Here is a 16,093-nt window from a genome sequence, read left to right as displayed (position 1 = left end):
TCGGATGTGACTAAAGCAACTTAGAACGCACACATGCATGCTATATGCATACAGTAGATATTTGAAAATTAGTACATATCATCCATCTCTGCTCTATTATAGAAGTTCAAGGATGGTTGACTTGATTTATGAATGGTTCTTTTCAAATGTAAATATGACTGGAAGCCATTAAACAAATTTCTGTGTTATTGACTTTAAAAACAAAATATTCAAGCAACTAAGACAATCCATACAACACAGGCAGGTGAGTCTACTTGGCTTTCCAGCTACCTGCTGTTGTAAACAAAGATGGAAAGATCCTCCTTCTTTTCACGTCCTTTCATAGGAGTTTGACAAGTATATTAAGTCTCACTCTGAGGGGCTCAGCCTACCAACTGGAATGTGTAAATGGTTTCCTTTATTCATTTGTCCCTGGCATAGAGATGATTCCTGTGTATTTCTGAAGATTAAGAAAGAAGATCCTAAAGTCAAGTCTTTCAGAAAAGTGAAGGTATTTCATATATAATAAGAGAGGTGGTGAGTGGTGGGAAATATTTATATCTTAGAATATGATTGATTTTAGTATAATTCAAAAACTTTGCAAGAAGGAATTTGGGATGGTTGATGTGTTCTACATATGAAATAGGAAGTACTTTCCAGGGAAGTGATGCCACATCACTAAAAAAAGATGTCAGGCTAGAGTATCCTACTCACCACACATGAAGGGCTGACAGTCAACAGATAAGTTAGACATGCCTACAACAGTTTTTTACTGCCAGCAACCGCCATGCCCCAAGTTAGTCAGTACCTATCCCTTGTGTGTGTGCTTAGTCACTCAGTCATGTCTGACTCTTTGCGACTTCATGGGCTGTAGTCCGCCAGGCTCCTCTGCCCATAGGGATTCTTCAGCCAAGAATAGTAGAGTGGGTTGCCATGCCCTCCTCCAGGGGGTTTTCCCAACCCAGGGATCAAACCCAGGTCTCCCACACTGCAGGTGGATTCTTTGTCATCTGAGCTACCAAAGGAAGCCCAGTTAAATGTTTTGAATACTGATGGTTTTCCTGTAGCCAAAGATAGAAATAAGCCCAGATGAGAGTAGACCACTGGCTATGAATAGGTTGTTAAGATGTAAAATATGAGGATTTCCTGGAAGATCATAATTCCACCTGGCCTGTTATTTTATTTCTATTCTGCTAAAGGAGATTCAGTTCCTACTTAGATCAGGAAAACAACTCCAGAAGTCCTCTGTTCTCACTTGAAGTGCAGACAGAAAACTGTTGTCAAAAGAAAAAAAGCTATGGTTTAGGAAACAAGTCAGGGGCACCAGCACAGCAGATAACTAGCAGAGTGGAAGCCCTGCTGGAGGGGAAGGGAAGCAACGCACACTTGTGAGATACAGGGGAAACAAGAATCACACTGTTGTGAAGCTTGCGATCAGTGATTCCTGTAATTTTTCTCCAAGCAATATCAGAAAGTGGCAGTGAGGAGTTTTAGTCTCAGGTCATTTGCAGACTTTGAAATGTATGCACTGCAGATTAACAAATATATACAGCTTTTCTATTTCAGTAAAGCTTATTTTTAAACCAATACGGTTTAAACTGGAGATGCTGTGATCAGCAAACGAGGCTGTCTATGAGGGTTATTTTCTGGATATTCAAAGCCATTAAAACATACAATCTCACAAAGTAGCTTAGGCAATGGCCATGCATTCTGCCAAAATCCTGCACTGTAAATCCAGTCCAAATCACTTGAAAACCCTGTGCTACATCACTTTGATAAACTAATAGCAATATATCACCCTTTGTTTTGGCATTATCTTGGAAATTACTCAGTTCCTCTCATCTCTTCTCCCTCTTTTCTAGTTCTTCTCTTTTCATTTCAGCTGATGTCCTTCATGTTTATATGCTGCTCATTGTATCTTTTTATCACTGTAAGAGAAATCAAAGTTTATGTATGGAAATAACATGAATCACTAGATAGACAGTACCTACTAAATACCCCAAACTGTGCTAAGTGTGGTGGAATTGTGAAAAAAAATTTAACAGTGGTATCTAGCACAGGCAGTCTGGACTAATGCAAAAGTGGTGACTTCGGGATTGACTGCATTATCAGCTAGGCCTCATGCTGCTACATTTGTAATTTTGTAAAGAAGGCTGCAATGTTGGGAAGATGAGATGAGACCATGCATGCAGGTGAGGTTCGGGGAGCAAGGCTTGGCACATAGTTAGTGGTCAAAAAAATGAGACCTATTAAAGATGATCAAATCTTACTTACTGAAAAGTCATGAAACATTTATTCTAGTTCAGTTCTTCAAAGATTATTACTGAACAGCTAATTTCCCCATTTGTAAAAATGCAGTTCAATTAGCCAGTTTGAACTGGGATTTACGATTCTAGTAACTATGACTATGAACTAGTTCCCTCGGGAAAATACAGAACTAATATTAGAAGGAACTTGGAACCACAGAGAATTCTGAGATGATTAACAGAATGCAACAAACAAAAGTTAGTTGTGGAAGTATTTTGAAACCCAATAATATAAAGCATTAGCAAAAATATGATTGTGATTAAAAGACTTAAGCAAGAAACAATGAAGAATATCAGAGTTGCATGCAAGATCAATATTTTTCTACTTTCCAGACTTTGCTTTCTACATGTTAACATTGATTTGGATGTCATGATGTTTAGTGGTCCAAACAAATCCCTTAACACTATGCAATCATAGCAAAAACAAACACAAAACCTATAAAGATGATTTCTTTGAGACTCTAGTTGCTTACTTGAAACTTACAAGCCGAAAAAGGTATTACAGTTTATTCATTCATTCACTCAACAAATATGTATTGATTAATTACTGTGAGTCAGGCACTGTTCCAGGTGTAGAGAATATTGCAATGAGTCAGAAGACATTGCTTCTGATACATAAATCTTGGTCCAGTTTGCATAACAGAGGACATCACAAACAACTAAATGCAATGCAAAAAGTATGGTAAAAAAAGAAATCAAGCATGGCATGAGGGAAACAGGAAAACCACATCACTGAAATCAGTAGTTCTCAGCCAGGGTCTTTGACAATAGATGTGGACATATTTGGTTGTTGTATTTGAATAATGGGTAAGTGGAGCAGGGCTGTTACTGGCGTCTAGTGGGTAGAGGCCAGACACTTTGCTAAACAACCTCCAATATACAGACTTTCCCCCACATCAGATGATTCATTGTAGTTCAGTTCAGATGCTCAGTCATGTCTGACTCTTCATGACCCCATGGACTGCAGCATGCTAGGCCTTCCTATCCATCACCAACTCTTGAAGATTGCTCAAACTCATGGCCATCAAGTTGGTGATGCCATCCAACCATCTCATCCTCTGTTGCCCCCTTCTCCTCCTACCTTCAATCTTTCCTAGCATCAGGGTCTTTTCAAATGAGTCAGTTCTTTGAATCAGGTGGCAAAAGTATTGGAGTTTCAGCTTCAGCATCAGTACTTCCAATGAATATTCTGGACTGATTTCCTTTAGGATGGACTGGTTGAATCTTGCAGTCCAACAGACTCTCAAGAGTCTTTTCCAACACCACAGTTCAAAAACATCAGTTCTTCAGTGCTCAGCTTTCCTTATTGTCCAACTCTCACATCCATACATGACCACTGGAAAAACCATAGCTTTGACTAGATGGACGTTTGTTGGCAAAGTAATGCTTCTGCTTTTTAATGTGCTATCTAGGCTGGTAATAGATTTTCTTCCAAGGAGCAAGCATCTTTTAATTTCATGGCTGCAGTCACCATCTGCAGTGATTTTTGGAGCACACAAAAAATAAAGTCTGTCACTGTTTCCACTGTTTCCCCATCTATTTGCCATCAAGTGATGGGACTGGATGCCATGATCTTCGTATTTGAATGTTGAGTTTTAAGTCAGGTTTTTCACTCTCCTCTTTCACTTTCATCAAGGAGCATTTCAATTCCTCTTCCCTTTCTGTCATAAGGATTATTCATCGTAAATTGTCAATAGTGCCAAAATGGAGAAACTCTGATCTAGACGTAAAGGGTTAAGAAGACTTCCTAGAGTAAATGAGGTTTGATCTAGGAGTTGAAGGATGAGTAGGTGTTAGCAATCCACTGAACTGAGCAAGAAGGAGACTGTTAGTGACCTTGGTAGGGAACAGTTGGAAATGGTTTGAGGAATGAGTGGGAAGTGAGAAGGTGAAGAGACAGAAACAACTATTTTAGAAAGCTTAGCTTGGAAAGAAACAGTGCAGAAACTGAAGCAGGGTGGAACGCTGATGGGCAATTATATTTTGCTTGGTTTGATTTAAAGATGGACATGCTTTGAGCATATGTAATGCTTAAGGAAAAGAACAAGTGGAGGAGGTGATATTAAAAATTCAAAGGGAAAATTGAGGGAGGCCTCTATACAGTGTAGAATTCCACTTATATGAAATGCCCCAGACAGGAAAATCTAACAGATTATTGATTGCCTAGAGTTGGAGGGTGGGGATGAATGGGTCTGGGTAATGGGGAATGATTGCTAGTCGGTAAGGTTATTTTGGAAAGGGTGAAACGTTCCCAAAATTGATTGTGATAAAAGTTGCACAACTGTGTAAATATACTAAAAACTATCAAATGGTATACTTTAAGTTGGTGTATATTTTAATAGTGTTGCTTAAAAAATTGCAAATAGAACTCCCTTATGACCCAGCAATCCCACTTCTGGGCATATACACCGAGGAAACCAGAATTGAAAGAGACACATGTACCCCAATGTTCATCGCAGCACTGTTTATAATAGCCAGGACATGGAAACAACCTAGATGTCCATCAGCAGATGAATGGATAAGCAAGCTGTGGTACATATACACAATGGAGTATTACTCAGCCGTTAAAAAGAATTCATTTGAATCAGTTCTGATGAGATGGATGAAACTGGAGCCGATTATACAGAGTGAAGTAAGCCAGAAAGAAAAACACCAATACAGTATACTAACACATATATATGGAATTTAGGAAGATGGCAATGACGACCCTGTATGCAAGACAGGGAAAGAGACACAGATGTGTATAACGGACTTTTGGACTCAGAGGGAGAGGGAGAGGGTGGGATGATTTGGGAGAATGACATTCTAACATGTATACTATCATGTGAATTGAATCGCCAGTCTATGTCTGACGCAGGATGCAGCATGCTTGGGGCTGGTGCATGGGGATGACCCAGAAAGATGTTATGGGGAGGGAGGTGGGAGGGGGGTTCATGTTTGGGAATGCATGTAAGAATTAAAGATTTTAAAACGTAAAAAATAAAAAAATAAATAAATAAAAAAAATAGAGTGAGAAAGTAGGGAGTGGTTGTATATGATTCATCAGAGAAGGGGGTGATGATTTTTAGGTAGAAAAATGGACAGCTTTTAAGTGATGCTAAAGCAGGGGTGGGTACCTGACAGATCCAGGTGAAACTAAAAGGTGGCGGGAAGTTGAAGGAGTCCAATGGCTCTTTGTGTGTGTGTGTGTGTGTGTGTGAAACAAATGTGTGGAATAGATGGTCAGCTGGGAGTGAAGGAGGGCTGGTGAGATGGGAGATTTGAGAAGAGTGCAGGCTTAGTTGCTGCCACGAGAGATAGAGAACAAGGAGGAAGAAGTCAAAGGTCTTCCTGGGGGAGCACCAGGAGACTGCATTTAGAGACCTTGACTTGATGACAGGCTCATGCTGCAGGTTGGGGTATTTCCACTAGTACACTTGCCTATGTAGGACAGGAAGTGGGTTCAAGTGACTCAGACCCTGTCTCATCAGGACAGTGGGAAGGGTCTGCCTAGGACAACGAGCAGAGTGCAGGTTTGAAGTGTAGACCACAAATCTTAACTGGGAAGAGAGAGTGATGAGACAGTGCTGGCCTTCTTTCGTACACTAGGCCAGTTTCTTTCTGCATATTGTGTACTACTGTGGCACCTAGGATCATAATAGTTCAGATTTACATGGTGCATTACAATCTGTAGAGCATGTTTGGGTGCTTTATTTTGTCCTTCCCTAATGGCGATGTTGGTCATGTTTTATGTCTGTCATTATTTATGCATGAGCTGAAACTGTGGGTTAAATCCATTTCATCTACCCTTACTAGTCAAGGCTATTTTTCAAAACTGGCATGTCCTACAAATGGTACAAAGCCTAAACAGTAAGATGTTTGCCCAAGTTGTTTTCCAGAAACTTGGAGTCAGCTGAGCTCAGTTCAAGCTGAATTGGTTAAAACTGGATAGGACCACTGATCTTTCAACTGGGCATGCAAGAGTGTTCACTCAGTGACCTTTTGACATGAGAGAGTTGGAAATTCCACCATCAGAACTTCAGAGGCCTGTAGCCTAGATACACCTGTGCAGAACCAGGATCAGCACACCTTTCCCAATCACCTTTCAGATGCTCTCTACGCTTTAGAGTGCCCTGCTTCTTTGCTCATTACCCCATAAGTACCTGGACCCCCTTACTTCAGCAGAGGGAGGATTTGAAATTTTGTTCTCCCATCTCTTCACTTGGCTGTCTTGCTAAAAACTTCACTGTCAGCCTTTTGGTTTGCTGTGTATGGGGCAAAACAAATCTGGTTCAGTAACAAACCATTATGAAATACAGGAAAGGACTCTATTCTTTTGCCTCCATGTATCCACTCCCCTAACACATACACAGAGTCATATCCACAGTAGACATTTCGTAAATGGAATACAACAGTTTTACTAAATGGATTTGACTTACTCAAAATTTGGTATCAAAATCATCTACATTCAAGTACCAGTTTTAACTCTTCAAGTTGTGCAGATTAGGGCAATTTATTTAATCACTCCCCATCTTGATTTATTATTTACAAGGTTATATCACTTATCTTAACTTCTGTTTGTTCATGATTTTGCCAATAGGATCGCTGATCAGAAGCACAGGCTACTCTTCCATCCACCTGTTAGCTGCTATCTTACCATATGATCTAGCCCCTCTGCTTCAAACACAGTATTTGATTGATCCCTTTTTTCTTTGTTTTTTTCTAAAAGCAAAAATAATTATTCCAATCACCTGTTACTTAAACAAAAAGAGATACATAATTTTTAACTAAAAGGAATCTGTATAGCATTAAGATACACCTCAAGTCCCAGCTGAGCGCTTCTTAAACCAGCAGGCTTCCCCTAAAGGCTTGTTTTCTCCGCGGTAAGTGATGCACAGATGTCGGCAGCCCAGGGCCAGCCCGCCAGCACGAAGCCAAGAAAGGAAGTCAGCAGACGGTGCTCTGCTGGTGAGATCACGTGTCTGGCTGTATACCCTCGTCCCTATTTCTCTGAACTGTTTCTCTGTAACAATTTTATAGCGCGGGTAGAACCGGAATGTGTTCCAGGGTCCTAGTGGGTGAGTCCAGGCTTGTAATATTATTGCCATTTCGATCAAGGGAGAGAAAGATCAGGGTGGTGAGCTCAGTCTGGGTACAGCTTCGGAAAGCAAAGCCAGAAAGATGTTAGTCGCAGCCTGGAGAGAATCCCAGTCAGCATTGGAAGCAGGCTTGGTCTCTAACAGGGAGCCAGGGGGACACGTCACAACCACAGTGCAGGAGTGAGGAAGAATGTCACCATTTGCTGTCTTTACTAGAACTGCTTTCCAAAGTCTTCACACTAAAAACTAGGCTATAAAAACCCTGATTCTAACAGTCCACTTTTATGGCTATAGGGTAGATATGTCTTCCTAAGCATTTAAAATAACGATTGATAACCTTTTGTGTCTGTGTATGGGTAGATGCGTGCACTAGAAAGTTGAGAGTCTTTATAGAATAAAGTATGTGAAAACAGTTTGTAAAAAGACAAAATGCTATAAACTTGTAATGGATTATTATGTCTTTAATTGAACTCAATCTTCCAAACATCTACTTCACTTTCTCTGTACTATCCTCCCCATTCCAGTGCTTAGCTAATTGTCATAATCTTCTCTAATGTGTTAACTAATAATAGCTGGAGGTGTTATCTTTCCCTGGAGTGTCTGAATATAATTCTCATACTTATTTAATTATAATTATTATCCTTTTGAAATAATGAAAATAATATATACTTATTATAAAAATTGGAAACTGCATAAAATAATGAAGAAAATAAAATTATCTGTCATTCCTCCACACTGAAATAATCACTTTTATGTCATTTCGTTCAATCCTGTTGCTGTAGACACTAGAACATAAAACATTTATATTTTACACTTTGTGATCATTCTGCATATCAGTTTTAAATATTGCTTTTTCATTTTAAGTTATATGAAGAGATTTTTATCTTAGGACTAAATGTTCTTCAAAAATTACTCTAAAGCCGTCATAAGATTTCCACATATGAACATAAATTATTTTAAAGCTGACTCTCACATCAATGCATACTTTTATTATTCCAAATTTTATTATTATTTTTTAAAAAATAATAAAAAACATTTTAAAAATGTTGCTACAAATTTTTGATTTGTTTTCTTAAATTTCTACTTTTCTTTTCAGATAATGCCTCCAAATGATATTACAAGTTAATGGGGTGTAAAATATATGTATATTTAGTAGACCACTCTTTAAGGTACAAATATTAATCTAGAATGTAAATTGTAGACATTTTGTTAAGAGTGGTGATAAGAAGTATGTGCAGTAGTGAAGGTTTCCTATACTGATCTAGCACAGAAAGCACAATATGCATCTTTGGAATTTCCAAGTTCATCTGATTTAAGTGAAAGTTTTATATGTGTTCTTCAATGATTTATATGTTTGACATTCAATCCCTCCACGACTGGGAGCAAATGAACTTGGTTCATTTACTCTTTGTAGCTTATACTATATTCTCTCAGCCTTAATGGCTCCTAAAGGAAATAGTATGTGTTGTCTATGATAATTGCCTTGGGCTAGGTATGGAAGCTACATATGAAGAGTATTATTTCCAAAGTATCTTTCTGAGTATTATATCTCAATTTTGATATTATACTTATGATTTTCAATTGTTCAAGTGTAGAGAACTGAGGATTTCTCAGGTGGCCTTAGTGGTAAAGAAACTTTCTGCCAGTGTCAGAGACATAAGAGACATGGGTTCTATCCTTGGGTTGGGAGGAGGGCATGGTAACCCACTCCAGTATTTTTGGCTGGGGAATCCCATGGACAGAGAAACCTGGCAGGCTGCAGCCCATAGGGTCACAAAGAGTCAAACACAACTGAAGTGATTTAGCATGCAAGCACAGAGAACTGAGTCCCTTCTTCTCCCCTTGTATTCCTAACTGCTCATCTTTACCCAACACACATTGTTTCATAAAACATAAATTAAGGTAAATAAAATATGGAGAAATGAGAATACAGGCATTCTGAACCTGTCATTTATTTTAAGATAACTCTACCCAGGTAATTTTTAGGGTCTGACTCTAGAGCCTACTGGCCCTTGACCAAACACTCCACAGCTAACATTTTGGCTAATATTTTTTTCTTTTCCCAGACTGGTTCCGCTACTGAGCTTATCAGGTAAATTATGCTTTATCTCTCCATGCATAGGTAAAATATGATTAAATTCCTTGGTGGAGTAAGGGTACACATACCTCAGAAGTGACAGTGTTGTGTGCTCTCCATGTGATATGTTGAAGCTAATTTTGGTATTGTTTCTGTATTGTCTCAAGCAGAACCCTAATTTATGTTTCACAGTTTGGTTAGGTAATTATATATATACTCTTGACAATTCTATTTTACTTTAGTCAGTTATCATACCTTTTCCCTAATTGGATTGTTCCATAACAATGATGAGTGCAGGAAGGAGTGAGAGACAAGAGCCCAAAAAGACAGCATCTCACTTTTTGCATCTATGGGTGCAGAGCATCTTCTATAGTAATTACCCGGGCATTTGAATTGTGATGTTTACTGGTCTCTCCAAATCGTATTCTATGTTCCAAGTTACACAATCCTGCTGTGGTTTGGTAATTCAATAACTGTTAGCCCTTGTCCTCAGCCCTTGGAATATCGTGGGATTACAAAGACCAGTTATGCTAATGCTGGGAAGTCTTGTCCAATATTAGGGTTTTATCCAAGTTAGTAACAGAAAGACTTTATCACCCTGCTTATAACTTATATGCAGAGTACATCATGCGAAATGCTGGGCTGGAAGAATCACAATCTGGAATCAAGATTGACAGGAGAAATATCAACAACCTCAGATATGGAGATGATGCTACCTTAATGGCAGAAAGCAAAAATAAACTAAAGAGCCTCTTGATGAAGGTGAAAGAGGAGAGTGAAAAAGCTGACTTGAAACTCAACATTCAAAAAACTAAGATCATGGCATCTGGTCCAATCTCTTCATGTCAAATAGAAGGGGAAACAATGGAAACAGTGACAGACTTTATTTTCTTGGGCTCTAAAATTACTGCAGATGGTGACTGCAGCCATGAAATAAAAAAGAAGAAAAGCTGACTAACCTAGATAGCATATTAAAAAGCAGAGACATCACTTTGCCAACAGAGTTCCATCTAGTCAAAGCTATAGTTTTTCTAGTAATCATGTATGGATGTGAGTGCTGGACCAGAAAAAAGGCTGAGTGCTGAAAAATTGATGATTTCAAATTGTAGTGCTTAAAGAAGACTCTTGAGAGTTCCTTGGGCAGCAAAGAGATCAAATCAATCAATCCTAAAGGAAATCAACCCTAAATATTCATTGGAAGGACTGTTGCTGAAGCTCCAATACTTTGGTCACCTGATGTGAAGAGCTGACTCATTGGAAAAGACCCTGATGCTGGAAAAGATTGAGGGCAGGAGGAGAAGGGGTTGTGACATTGGATGAGATGGTTGGATGGTATTACCACCTCAATGGACATGAGTTTGAGTGAACTCTGGGAGACAGTGAAGGACAGGGAAGCCTGGCCTGCTGCAGTTCATAGGCTCACAATGAGTCAAACATGACTTAGCACCTGAACAACAAAGTCTTGTCCATAACATTAATCAAAGTTGGACTGAGGCCATAATCAGGCACAGAATCAAAGTGCAAATCTGAGCAAGACTGTGTGTGAGGATAAGTACCCTTGGGTGAAACTGAAGTCCAAACCTGAAGAGGTTGACAAAAAGTAAATATGATGAGTTAGGAAGATCCCAGGGGCAGATTTAAACCATGGTTCTTGGACTCTTCCTTGCTGAAATGTAACTTTGAAGTACCGTGCTCTGTGAAACTCCTCAGTTGGTCTTGAAGGCACACTATTTTGAAACCAATATCTGTTAGTCTTAAGCCTAGTATTGATATTTCCACTTTGAGTAAGTAGCAGGATCAAAGTAGCCTATGGAATACTGTAGTAACTTCCATATTCCAAGCTGATCTGGTTAAAGCTTGGCCACCAATGCTTTAGGGCTTCTCTGGTGGCTCAGATGGTAAAGAATCTGCCTGTAATGCAGGACACCCAGGTTTGATCCCTGGAACAGGAAGATGCCCTGGGGAAGAGAATGGCAAGCCACTCCACTATTCTTGTCTGGATATTTCCATGGACAGAACAGTTCATGGGATTGCAAAGAGTCAGACACAACTGAGCAGCTAACACTCCAATGCTTTAGCTCTCTAAGTATGAGAAAAAATCTGAAGGTATGGAAATACATGAAGACAACCCAAATAAGAAGAGAAGCTGTTTGAAGTTTGCTAAGGAATCAAGTCAACTACCATCACCTGTGTTTAGAAGACTCAAAGACAGGCAAGAGAGTGGGAAAAGTTTATGGTGAAAAAAAAAAAAAGAATCGAAACTTCAGATATGCTTTTATTGGAGATTGTTGACATGGAAAAGTTGGAGGCAGGCTAAATAAATGCTAAAAGGGTATCCTATATGATTGGTTTTTAAAGCATACGCAGCTTCCTTTGTTGGTCCTGAGCTGGAAGCATGAACAAAACTTGGCAGTCATTTGCCAAGTCTTGCCTATTTGGGGCTAATTGCTGCAGAGTTTGCACTTTGGATTCCTGGGCCAGTTGCTGTAGAGGTTGTGGTTCAGAGTTTTATTATCATACATGGTCTGGCCATTGCCCATTTATAGATTCAATTTCTCAAAGTAAATATATTTTAAATTCTTATCAGGGAATTTTGGTATATTTATATTTTTTGTTGTTGTTCACTTGCTAAGTTGTGTCCACTGTTTTGCAGCTCCACAGACTGTAGCCTACCAGGTTCCTCTGTCCATGGGATTCTCCAGGCAAGGATACTGGAGTGGGTTGCCATTTCCTTCTCCAGTAGATCTTCCTGATCCAGGGGTCGAGCCTTCATCTCCTGCATGTGCATACGGATTCTTTACAGTTGAGCCATCTGGGAAGCCATTTATATTTTAACATGAATTAAATTCAGTTAAACTAGTTCAGTGCTAAGGACAGTATCTGTTTTGAGATATTGATTGAGATTAGAGTTTATTATCTAGTAAGGCAACAAATTAGCATTATTGGTGAATTCCACAAGAAAAAATATTCTAATAATCTAAGTATGAGCTATTATACCTAGTTTTCCTGAGTGGACAGATTTTGAAAGGGTTTCATGGGGTAGTTAGATTTTGAACTGAGCATTTCTGAATTTGAGACCAGCTCTTTATAGTGGGGGAAGAGAATTGGACAGATGGCCTTAGGGTTGAGAACAGTTAAGTAGAGAAGTAAGAGCCCAAAGATAAATTAACTGACTTCACTAGTTCGTGCTGATCTGAGCAATTCTTTGTTTTGAATCCTGTTATTGATTCTTAACTCCTATACTGAAAGTTCTTCTGGATTCCATTCCCCCTTCATGTTGTTCAGTTCTAATCTCAGACATCACTTGTCACTTTTTCTATCAAAGTATGCTAGATAGTTGGAGAAGGCAATGGCAACCCACTCCAGTACTCTTGCCTGGAAAATCCCATGGATGGAGGAGCCTGGTAGGTGGCAGTCCATGGGGTCCTTAAGGGTCAGATACGACTGAATGACTTCACTTTCACTTTTCACATTCATGCATTGGAGAAGGAAATGGCAACCCACTCCAGTGTTCTTGCCTGGAGAATCCCAGGAACAGGGGAGCCTAGTGGGCTGCCGTCTATGGGGTCACACAGAGTCGAACATGACTGAAGTGACTTAGCAGCAGCAGCAGCATGCTAGATAGTAAGGTTTCAATATTCCTAATATTGTTTAGGTGTATTCTTACTGAATTTCCTGAAAAAGAACCTTAAGAATAAACCTTTAAAGCATTCCACTAGTGCAAAGTAAAATTGAAAAGTCACTAAGTTATGTATAACTCTTTGCGAACCCATGATCTATACAGTCCATGGAATTCTCCAGGCCAGAATACTGAAGAGGGTAGCCATTCTCTTCTCTAGGAAATCTTCCAAACCCAGGTATCAAACCCACATCTTGCATATTGCAGGTGGATTCTTTACCATCTGAGCCACAAGGGAAGCCCCCACTAGTGCAAGGGTCAACATAAATCTGTAAAGGTCAAGATAGCAAATATTTGTTTGATTAGTAAATTATACAGTTTCTGCTAAGCTACTGAACTTTGCCATTGTGTCACAAAAGCGCCAACAAGTGGATTTGGACATATTTGGATCCATGTGTACCTAATTAAGCCTGAAGCCTAGACTGCAGTTTCTGATCACTTTATTAAGTTCAGTTACTCAGTCATGTCTGACTCTTTGTGACACCATGGAGTGTAGCATGCCAGGCTTCCCTGTCATTTACCAACACCTAGAGTTTGCTCAAAGTCATGTTCATTAAGTCAGTGATGTCATCCAACCATCTCATCATCTGTCTTCCCCTTTACCTCCTGCCTTCAATCTTACCCAGCATCAGAGTCTGTTCCAATGAGTCAGTTCTTCACATCAGGTGGCCAAAGTATTGGAGTTTCAGCTTCAGCATCAGTCCTTCTGATGAATATTCTGGACTGATTTCCTTTAGGAATGACTGGTTGGATCTCCTTGAAGTCCAAGGGACTCCCAAGAGTCTTCTTCAACATCACGATTCAAAAGCATCAATTCTTTGAGGCTCGGCTTTTTTATTGTCCAACTCTCACATCCATACATGTCTACTGGAAAAACCATAGCTTTGACTAAATGGACCTTTGTTGGCAAAGTAATGTCTCTGCTTTTTTTTTTTTTTTTAATTAATTTATTTTAGTTGGAGGCTTATTACTTCAATTAGTAGTGGCTTTTACTATACATTGACATGGATCGGCCATGGGTATACACGTGTCTCCCATCCTGAACCCCCCCCTCACCTCTCTCCCAATCCCATCCCTCTGGGTTGTCCCAAAGCTCCAGCTTTGAGTGCCCTGTTTCATGCATCGAACTTGGACTGGTGCTCTATTTCACATATGGTAATATACATGTTTCTATACTATTCTCTTAAATTCTCCCACAGAGTCCTAAAGTGTGTTCTTTATCTCTGTGTCTCTTTCGCTGTCTCGCATATAGGGTTGTTGTTACCATCTTTCTAAATTCCTTATATATGCATTAATATACTGTATTGGTGTTTTGCTTTCTGACTTACTTCACTCTGTATAATAGGCTCCAGTTTAATCCACCTCATTAGAACTGATTCAAATACATTCTTTTTAATAACTGAGTAATATTCCATTGTGTATGTGTACCACAGCTTTCTCATCCATTTGTCTGCCAATGGACGTGCTTTTTAGTATGCTGTTTAGGTTGGTCATACCTTTTCTTCCAAGAAGCAAGTGTCTTTTAATTTCATGGCTGCAGTCATCATCTGCACTTATTTTTTAGCCCAAGAAAATAAGGTCTGTCACTGTTTCCATTGTTTCCCCATTGATTTGCCATGAAAGGATGGGACTGGATACCACAATTTTCATTTTTTGAATGTTCAGTTTTAAGCCAGCTGTTTCATTCTCCTCTTTCACTTTCATCAAGAGGCTCTTTACTTCTTCTTCACTTTCTTCCATAAGGGTGGTGTCATCTACCTATCTGAGATTATTGATATTTTTCCTGGCAACCTTGATTCCAGCTTATGCTTCATCCAGCCTGGCATTGCACATGATGTACTCTGCACATAAGTTAAATAAGCAGGATGACAATATACAACCTTGATGTACTCCTTTCCCAATTTGAAACCAGTCCTTTGTTCCATGTCTGGTTCTAACTGCTGCTTCTTGATGTGCACACAGGTTTTTCAGGATGCAGGCAAGGTGGTCTGCTATTCCCATTTCTTTAAGACTTTTCCACAGTTTTCTGTGATTCACACAGTCAAAGGATTTAGCATTGTCACTGAAGCAGAAGTAATTGTTTTACTGGAAATCTCTTGCTTTTTCTATGATTCAATAGATGTTGACAATTTGATCCCTGGTTCCTCTGCTTTTTCTAAATTCAGCTTCAACATCTGGAAGTTTTGGGTTCATGTACTGCTGAAATTTCGCTTGGAGAATTTTGAGCATTACTTTGCTAGTGTGTGAGATGAGTGCAATTATGTGGTAGTTAGAACATTCTTTGCCATTGCCTTTCTTTGGGATTGGAATGAAAACATATTTTCCAGTCCTGTGGCCACTACTGAGTTTTCCAAGTTGGCTGGCATATTGAGTGTGGCACTTTAACAACATCATCTTTTAGGACTTGAAAGAGCTCAGCTGGAATTCCATCACCTCCTCTAGATTTGTTCGTAATTATGCTTCCTAAGACCCAGTTGACCTTGCACTCCAGGATGTCTGGCTCTAGGTGAGTGATCACACCATTGTGCTTATCCAGGTCATAAAAATCTTTTCTGTATAGTTCTTCAGTGTATTTTTGCCACCTCTTCTTTTGCTTCTGTTAGGTCCATAGTGTTTCTGTCCTTTACTGTGCCCATCTTTACATGAAATATTCCCTTCGTATCTCTAATTTTCTTGAAAAGATCTCTAGTGTTTCCCATTCTATTGTTTCCCTCTATTTCTTTGCATTGATCACTGACAAAGGCTTTCTTATCTCTCCTTGCTATTCTTTGGAACTGTGCATTCAGATGGCTATATCTTTCCTTTTCTCCTTTGTGTTTTGCTTCTCTTCTTTCTCACCTATTTTTAAGGCTTCCTCTGAAAACCATTTTGCCTTTTTTGCATTTCTTTTTCTTGGGTATGATTTTGATCATGGCCTCCCGTACACTGTTATGAACCTCCATCCATAGTTCTTCAGACACTGTCTTTCAGATCT

Source organism: Ovis canadensis, chromosome 11 (assembly GCF_042477335.2).
Source record: "Ovis canadensis isolate MfBH-ARS-UI-01 breed Bighorn chromosome 11, ARS-UI_OviCan_v2, whole genome shotgun sequence".
NCBI lineage: Eukaryota > Metazoa > Chordata > Mammalia > Artiodactyla > Bovidae > Ovis > Ovis canadensis.
The sequence above is the reverse complement of the archived record's forward strand: the minus strand, read 5'-3'. Positions refer to the sequence as shown.